The sequence below is a fragment of the Oncorhynchus gorbuscha genome, linkage group LG13 (assembly GCF_021184085.1).
Source record: "Oncorhynchus gorbuscha isolate QuinsamMale2020 ecotype Even-year linkage group LG13, OgorEven_v1.0, whole genome shotgun sequence".
In the NCBI taxonomy this organism is placed as follows: Eukaryota; Metazoa; Chordata; class Actinopteri; order Salmoniformes; family Salmonidae; genus Oncorhynchus; species Oncorhynchus gorbuscha.
This window is the reverse complement of record NC_060185.1, coordinates 11,445,951-11,453,613: the sequence shown is the minus strand read 5'-3', so window position 1 is coordinate 11,453,613 and position 7,663 is coordinate 11,445,951.

The window sequence follows — 7,663 nt, the reverse complement described above, 5'->3', positions numbered from 1 at the left end:
CAGGAGTGTGCTGTTGTCCCTCAGTAGAGTCTGTTATCTACCACAGGAGTGTGCTGTTGTCCCTCAGTAGAGTCGGTTATCTACCAGAGGAGTGTGCTGTTGTCCCTCAGTAGAGTCGGTTATCTACCACAGGAGACTGCTGTTGTTCCTCCTCAGAGTCAGTTATCTACCACAGGAGACTGCTGTTGTTCCTCCTCAGAGTCCGTTATCTACCACAGGAGTGTGCTGTTGTCCCTCAGTAGAGTCGGTTATCTACCACAGGAGACTGCTGTTGTCCCTCCTCAGAGTCAGTCATCTACCACAGGAGACTGCTGTTGTCCCACCTCAGAGTCCGTTATCTACCACAGGAGACTGCTGTTGTTCCTCCTCAGAGTCAGTCATCTACCACAGGAGACTGCTGTTGTCCCTCCTCAGAGTCAGTTATCTACCACAGGAGTGTGCTGTTGTCCCTCAGTAGAGTCGGTTATCTACCACAGGAGACTGCTGTTGTCCCTCCTCAGAGTCCGTTATCTACCACAGGAGTGTGCTGTTGTCCCTCAGTAGAGTCGGTTATCTACCACAGGAGACTGCTGTTGTCCCTCCTCAGAGTCCGTTATCTACCACAGGAGACTGCTGTTGTCCCTCCTCAGAGTCCGTTATCTACCACAGGAGACTGCTGTTGTTCCTCCTCAGAGTCAGTCATCTACCACAGGAGACTGCTGTTGTCCCTCCTCAGAGTCAGTTATCTACCACAGGAGACTGCTGTTGTCCCTCCTCAGAGTCCGTTATCTACCACAGGAGACTGCTGTTGTCCCTCAGTAGAGTCGGTTATCTACCACAGGAGTGTGCTGTTGTCCCTCCTCAGAGTCCGTTATCTACCACAGGAGTGTGCTGTTGTTCCTCCTCAGAGTCAGTCATCTACCACAGGAGACTGCTGTTGTCCCTCCTCAGAGTCAGTTAAAGCAACCCCCGCCTGCCTCCTAGACCCTGGCCCCTGATTTGATAGTATTTCATGGGTTTAAGAAAAATAGAAGTACCTTCACACAGCTCTCTGGTAGGAGAGAGGATCTGAGAAGCTCGGTCACTGGAGGCCAGGCTGTATAGGCTGTATAGGCTGTAGCCATGCAGAGTGATGAGTGAGGCCAGAGTGATGAGTGAGGCCAGAGTGATGAGTGAGGCCAGAGTGATGAGTGAGTCCAGAGTGATGAGTGAGGCCAGAGTGATGAGTGAGGCCAGAGTGATGAGTGAGGCCAGAGTGATGAGTGAGGCCAGAGTGATGAGTGAGGCCAGAGTGATGAGTGAGGCCAGAGTGATAGGAGAGAATAGAGTGATGAGTGAGGCCAGAGTGATAGGAGAGAATAGAGTGATGAGTGAGGCCAGAGTGATGGGAGAGACTAGAGTGATAGGAGAGGCCAGAGTGATGAGTGAGGCCAGAGTGATGAGTGAGGCCAGAGTGATGGGAGAGAATAGAGTGATGAGTGAGGCCAGAGTGATGAGTGAGGCCAGAGTGATGAGTGAGGCCAGAGTGATGAGTGAGGCCAGAGTGATGAGTGAGGCCAGAGTGATGAGTGAGGCCAGAGTGATCAGTGAGGCCAGAGTGATGAGTGAGGCCAGAGTGATGAGTGAGGCCAGAGTGATGAGTGAGGCCAGAGTGATGGGAGAGACTAGAGTGATAGGAGAGGCCAGAGTGATGGGAGAGACTAGAGTGATAGGAGAGGCCAGAGTGATGAGTGAGGCCAGAGTGATGAGTGAGGCCAGAGTGATGGGAGAGACTAGAGTGATAGGAGAGGCCAGAGTGATAGGAGAGGCCAGAGTGATGAGTGAGGCCAGAGTGATGAGTGAGACCAGAGTGATGGGAGAGACTAGAGTGATAGGAGAGGCCAGAGTGATCAGTGAGGCCAGAGTGATGAGTGAGGCCAGAGTGATGAGTGAGGCCAGAGTGATGGTGAGGCCAGACTGAGAGTGATCCAGAGTGGAGTGAGGCCAGAGTGATGAGTGAGGCCAGAGTGATGAGGCCAGAGTGATGAGTGAGGCCAGAGTGATGAGTGAGACCAGAGTGATGGGAGAGACTAGAGTGATAGGAGAGGCCAGAGTGATCAGTGAGGCCAGAGTGATGAGTGAGGCCAGAGTGATGAGTGAGGCCAGAGTGATGAGTGAGGCCAGAGTGATGAGTGAGTCCAGAGTGATGAGTGAGGCCAGAGTGATGAGTGAGGCCAGAGTGATAGGAGAGGCCAGAGTGATGAGTGAGGCCAGAGTGATGAGTGAGACCAGAGTGATGGGAGAGACTAGAGTGATAGGAGAGGCCAGAGTGATCAGTGAGGCCAGAGTGATGAGTGAGGCCAGAGTGATGAGTGAGGCCAGAGTGATGAGTGAGGCCAGAGTGATGAGTGAGGCCAGAGTGATGAGTGAGGCCAGAGTGATGGGAGAGACTAGAGTGATGAGTGAGGCCAGAGTGATGAGTGAGGCCAGAGTGATCAGTGAGGCCAGAGTGATAGGAGAGAATAGAGTGATGAGTGAGGCCAGAGTGATGAGTGAGGCCAGAGTGATAGGAGAGAATAGAGTGATGAGTGAGGCCAGAGTGATGGGAGAGACTAGAGTGATAGGAGAGGCCAGAGTGATGAGTGAGGCCAGAGTGATGAGTGAGGCCAGAGTGATGGGAGAGAATAGAGTGATGAGTGAGGCCAGAGTGATGAGTGAGGCCAGAGTGATGAGTGAGGCCAGAGTGATGAGTGAGGCCAGAGTGATGAGTGAGGCCAGAGTGATGAGTGAGGCCAGAGTGATGAGTGAGGCCAGAGTGATGAGTGAGGCCAGAGTGATGAGTGAGGCCAGAGTGAGAGTGAGGCCAGTGAGGCCAGAGTGATGGGAGAGACTAGAGTGAGGCCAGAGTGATCAGTGAGGCCAGAGTGATGAGTAGTGATGAGTGAGACTAGAGTGATAGGAGAGGCCAGAGTGATAGGAGAGGCCAGAGTGATGAGTGAGGCCAGAGTGATGAGTGAGTCCAGAGTGATAGGAGAGGCCAGAGTGATGAGTGAGGCCAGAGTGATGAGTGAGGCCAGAGTGATGAGTGAGACCAGAGTGATGGGAGAGACTAGAGTGATAGGAGAGGCCAGAGTGATCAGTGAGGCCAGAGTGATGAGTGAGGCCAGAGTGATGAGTGAGGCCAGAGTGATGAGTGAGGCCAGAGTGATGGGAGAGTAGAGTGATAGGAGAGGCCAGAGTGATGGGAGAGACTAGAGTGATAGGAGAGGCCAGAGTGATGAGTGAGGCCAGAGTGAGAGAGACTGAGTGATAGGAGAGGCCATGGGAGAGACTAGAGTGATAGTGAGGCCAGAGTGATGGGAGAGACTAGAGTGATAGGAGAGGCCAGAGTGATGGGAGAGACTGAGTGATAGAGAGGCCAGAGTGATGAGGAGAGACCAGAGTGATAGGAGTGAGGCCAGAGTGATGGGAGAGACTAGAGTGATAGGAGAGGCCAGAGTGATCAGTGAGGCCAGAGTGATGAGTGAGGCCAGAGTGATGGGAGAGACTGAGTGATAGGAGAGGCCAGAGTGAGAGACTAGAGTAGGAGAGGAGTGATCAGTGAGGCCAGAGTGATGGGAGAGACTAGAGTGATAGGAGAGGCCAGAGTGATGGGAGAGACTAGAGTGATAGGAGAGGCCAGAGTGATGGGAGAGACTAGAGTGATAGGAGAGGCCAGAGTGATGGGAGAGACTGATAGGAGAGGCCAGAGTGATCAGTGAGGCCAGAGTGATGGGAGAGATGAGTGAGAGGCCAGAGTGATGGGAGAGACTAGAGTGATAGGAGAGGCCAGAGTGATGGGAGAGACTAGAGTGATAGGAGAGGCCAGAGTGATGAGTGAGGCCAGAGTGATGGGAGAGACTAGAGTGATAGGAGAGGCCAGAGTGATGGGAGAGACTAGAGTGATAGGAGGCCAGAGTGATCAGTGAGGCCAGAGTGATGGGAGAGACTAGAGTGATAGGAGAGGCCAGAGTGATCGGAGAGACTAGAGTGATAGGTGAGGCCAGAGTGATCAGTGAGGCCAGAGTGATGGGAGAGACTAGAGTGATAGGGAGTGATGGGAGAGACAGAGTGATAGGAGAGGCCAGAGTGATGGGAGAGACTAGAGTGATAGGTGAGGCCAGAGTGATCAGTGAGGCCAGAGTGATGGGAGAGACTAGAGTGATAGGAGAGGCCAGAGTGATGGGAGAGACTAGAGTGATAGGAGAGGCCAGAGTGATCAGTGAGGCCAGAGTGATGGGAGAGACTAGAGTGATAGGAGAGGCCAGAGTGATGGGAGAGCCTAGAGTGATAGGAGAGGCCAGAGTGATGGGAGAGACTAGAGTGATAGGAGAGGCCAGAGTGATCAGTGAGGCCAGAGTGATGGGAGAGACTAGAGTGATAGGAGAGGCCAGAGTGATGGGAGAGACTAGAGTGATAGGAGAGGCCAGAGTGATGGGAGAGACTAGAGTGATAGGAGAGGCCAGAGTGATGGGAGAGACTAGAGTGATAGGAGAGGCCAGAGTGATCAGTGAGGCCAGAGTGATGGGAGAGACTAGAGTGATAGGTGAGGCCAGAGTGATGGGAGAGACTAGAGTGATAGGAGAGGCCAGAGTGATGGGAGAGACTAGAGTGATAGGAGAGGCCAGAGTGATCAGTGAGGCCAGAGTGATGGGAGAGACTAGAGTGATAGGAGAGGCCAGAGTGATGGGAGAGACTAGAGTGATAGGAGAGGCCAGAGTGATGGGAGAGACTAGAGTGATAGGAGAGGCCAGAGTGATGGGAGAGACTAGAGTGATAGGAGAGGCCAGAGTGATCAGTGAGGCCAGAGTGATGGGAGAGACTAGAGTGATAGGTGAGGCCAGAGTGATGGGAGAGACTAGAGTGATAGGAGAGGCCAGAGTGATGGGAGAGACTAGAGTGATAGGAGAGGCCAGAGTGATCAGTGAGGCCAGAGTGATGGGAGAGACTAGAGTGATAGGAGAGGCCAGAGTGATGGGAGAGACTAGAGTGATAGGAGAGGCCAGAGTGATCAGTGAGGCCAGAGTGATGGGAGAGACTAGAGTGATAGGAGAGGCCAGAGTGATGGGAGAGACTAGAGTGATAGGTGAGGCCAGAGTGATCAGTGAGGCCAGAGTGATGGGAGAGACTAGAGTGATAGGAGAGGCCAGAGTGATGGGAGAGACTAGAGTGATAGGAGAGGCCAGAGTGATGGGAGAGACTAGAGTGATAGGTGAGGCCAGAGTGATCAGTGAGGCCAGAGTGATGGGAGAGACTAGAGTGATAGGAGAGGCCAGAGTGATGGGAGAGACTAGAGTGATGAGGCCAGAGTGATCAGTGAGGCCAGAGTGATGGGAGAGACTAGAGTGATAGGAGAGGCCAGAGTGATGAGTGAGGCCAGAGTGATGGGAGAGACTAGAGTGATAGGAGAGGCCAGAGTGATCAGTGAGGCCAGAGTGATGGGAGAGACTAGAGTGATAGGAGAGGCCAGAGTGATGGGAGAGACTAGAGTGATAGGAGAGGCCAGAGTGATCAGTGAGGCCAGAGTGATAATAGGATGACATGTGTGACCTTATGTTCTCAGCGCCTGTAGAAATTAGAGTGATTAACTTCAGTGTCACAGTCATTCTTCAATTACATGTAATTATCCCCACCAATACCTGCTGTAACTGGCACAGCTCAGAGACAACTGAACGTTTAGAGAAAGAAGATGTGTGTGTTTAAGGAGAAAGCAGCTGACTGTTGACGAAAGTTGAAGAGTGAAGTTGTGGGAGGTTGCATCTGCGACAGCCGGAAGTCTGACACTGATGTAGTTTTCCAACAGCAAGGCACAGATCAACATGGCAGTGTTAACGTAGTATATGACAGATGTTCTTCATAAGGACTCCAACCCCCATATTAAACACCACATACTGCACATGTGCAGGGTTGGGCCGACCAATAAGAGACATTTGCAGCCACTAACATTTCAAATGTTTATCTCTGTCACCAGGAGGAGGGGCAGATAGAATGTTTTTTCTCTGTCACCAGGAGGGGCAGATAGAATGTTTTTTCTCTGTCACCAGAAGGAGGGGCAGATAGAATGTTTATCTCTGTCACCAGGAGGAGGGGCAGATAGAATGTTTTTTCTCTGTCACCAGGAGGAGGGGCAGATAGAATGTTTTTTCTCTGTCACCAGGAGGAGGGGCAGATAGAATGTTTTTTCTCTGTCACCAGGAGGAGGGGCAGATAGAATGTTTATCTCTGTCACCAGAAGGAGGGGCAGATAGAATGTTTACTCTGACACCAGGAGGAGGGGCAGATAGAATGTTTATCTCTGACACCAGGAGGAGGAGCAGATAGAATGTTTACTCTGACACCAGGAGGAGGGGCAGATAGAATATTTATCTCTGTCACCAGGAGGAGGGGCAGATAGAATGTTTTTTCTCTGTCAACAGGAGGAGGGGCAGATAGAATGTTTACCTTGACACCAGGAGGAGAGGCAGATAGAATGTTTTTCTCTGTCACCAGGAGGAGGAGCAGATAGAATGTTTGGCCCACGAGGTGTTGGAGGGGTTGAAACCAGCCCTGTATGTGTGTAAATTGTACAATCAATAACTTGTATATATCCACTGTATACTTGAATAGTGGCAAAGTTGGTTCCTGTTTCAGTCAAGTCTTTGGTCACATTTGCAAAAACACAGACTGATTGGTTGACAATAGAGCCTCCCACAATACAGGTAATGGCTGAGAGAATCTTTCAGTCAACTACAGTGAAAACTTCATGGCCTTTCATCACATGATTTTTGTAAAGTTCATGCAGTCTACATGTAGAGGCAAGTCAGACAATTTTACCCTATAATGCAATAATGTATTGCAGTGTCCAACAATGGTTATGACATGACAAAAGTGATCTGCTCGAAGATGCTCTCTCTCTCTCTCTCTCTCTCTCTCTCTCTCTCTCTCTCTCTCTCTCTCTCTCTCTCTCTCTCTCTCTCTCTCTCTCTCTCTCTCTCTCATCACCAGTCCCCATAATCTTCTTTGCTGACACTATTTCAAAGTAATTTCATGTTCTAGAGAGTAAATTCACATTTAGGTTCCACCTCCAAAGAATGACGAAGGCTTCTTATACATGTTCAGGGATTGTGCCCCCACACATTGACTCTGTACTGTTACCCCCTGTATATAGCCTCCACATTGACTCTGTACTGTTAACCCCTGTATATAGCCTCCATATTAACTCTGTACCGGTACCCCCTGTATATAGCCTCCACATTGACTCTGTACTGTTACCCCCTGTATATAGCCTCCACATTGACTCTGTACCGGTACCCCCTGTATATAGCCTCCACATTAACTCTGTACCGGTTCCCCCTGTATATAGCCTCCACATTAACTCTGTACCGGTTCCCCCTTTATATAGCCTCCACATTAACTCTGTACCGGTTCCCCCTGTATATAGCCTCCACATTAACTCTGTACCGGTTCCCCCTTTATATAGCCTCCACATTAACTCTGTACCGGTACCCCCTGTATATAGCCTCCACATTGACTCTGTACTGTTACCCCCTGTACATCATGTTCATCTTGGGGAGACAGGAAGCGCGGTTGGCAAAATACTAAATAATACATCATGTTCATCTTGGGGAGACAGGAAGCGCGGTTGGCAAAATACTAAATAATACATCATGTTCATCTTGGGGAGACA